Source organism: Seriola lalandi, unplaced genomic scaffold (genome assembly GCF_002814215.2).
Source record: "Seriola lalandi dorsalis isolate HSWRI2012SDOR001 ecotype SW California unplaced genomic scaffold, Sedor1 jcf7180002049927, whole genome shotgun sequence".
NCBI lineage: Eukaryota > Metazoa > Chordata > Actinopteri > Carangiformes > Carangidae > Seriola > Seriola lalandi.
Genome location: NW_019520480.1, coordinates 1 through 1388, shown reverse-complemented (window position 1 = coordinate 1388; position 1388 = coordinate 1).

Below are 1388 nucleotides of genomic sequence, written 5' to 3'. Positions count from 1 at the left end.
AGTTAGAAGTAGAAAAGTATCTAAGAAACACGTATTCAGATTTTGAGCAGAATAGAGTAGTAGGCCTTCCACCCGACATGCCACCATTAGGAAAGATAGACCATGAGATGGATGTTAGACCACCAAGGTGGAAGGAGGTTGAGGAGGTAGTCAGGCATGCAAAAGGCACCTGATATCCTAAAGTTTTTGTGGAGGCAATTAAGAATAGTTTGTTTATTGTGTTCAGGTACTGCAACTTTAAAGCACATATTGTCATGCTGAAAGGTTAGTCTGTCGCAAGGCCGGTATACGTGGTGACATAACCAGGTTTTAAAAAGCTTAGCTGCAGGAATTGAAGATTTACGGAGGCAGGCAAATTTAGGAGGGTCTAAAATAAAGAGAGTTGCAATCAAGTTTGTTCAAGAGGGAGAGAAAGTTAGTAAGACAGCAAGAAGGCAAGGTAGCTTAGAGGATGCTTGTGATTGGGAAATGCAGGTAGATTAAGAAGGAAAGCTTGTTGTTCCCCAGGAAATAGCCAGCACAAAGCTAAGGCCAGACATAGTCTTGTGGTCTAGGTGTAGAATGAGAGTATATTTCATAGAGCTGACTGTTCTGTGGGAGGCCTTAGTTGTAGAAGCATATGAAAGGAAAAAGCTTAGGTACATAGAGTTAGGGGCAGAAGCAGAGCAGCAAGGATGGAAAGTTAGGATTTGTCCAGTGGAAGTAGGATGTAGAGGATTTGTAGCAAGGTCTGTTGTCTCTTTGGTGAGGGAGTTAGGAGGAAGTGGACAGAGAGTGAGGAAAATAGTAAAGGACATGTCAGATGAGGCAGTAAGATCCAGTCAGTGGATTTGGATGAGAAGGAGTAATGGTAGCTGGGGGCCCAGCAGGGGGAGCACTTAGGATAGACAGACTCTTAGGAGAAGCAAGGAAGAAATCCAGGAAGAGGAAGTGCTTTTAAGTGGGGGCCGTGGCCTGTGTGAGCCTCTTTGAGACCATGCGGTTAGTCCAGGTGAGTTGGCCTATATTGTTTGTTTGTATTGCTTTGAATTGGTTTGTAGTGTGTCTTTGACTGTTTAGGTCAGTTTGTTTGTTTTAGGTGAGTTGTATTGTCTTGGAGAGTGGGGGAGTAGGGGGAGGTAGAGCACAGCCTAATCCGGCGGGGGAGAGTTTAGCCCAACAAGGCATCTCTCCTTGACTCTACCTCCCTTTGGACAATGAGTGCTGGAATTATAGTGAGTTGAATTTTCATAGTGAAGGATTGAAATTCACCATGCTGCCAAGGGCAGGCTGTTCCACGAAAAGTCACAGTTTTAACTACAGTGCATCCCCAAGTTGTTAAGCATTTCCTGACCATGTTTGGATCATGATTCGATCAACCTACTATGAGCAATATATCAAAGTGTAAA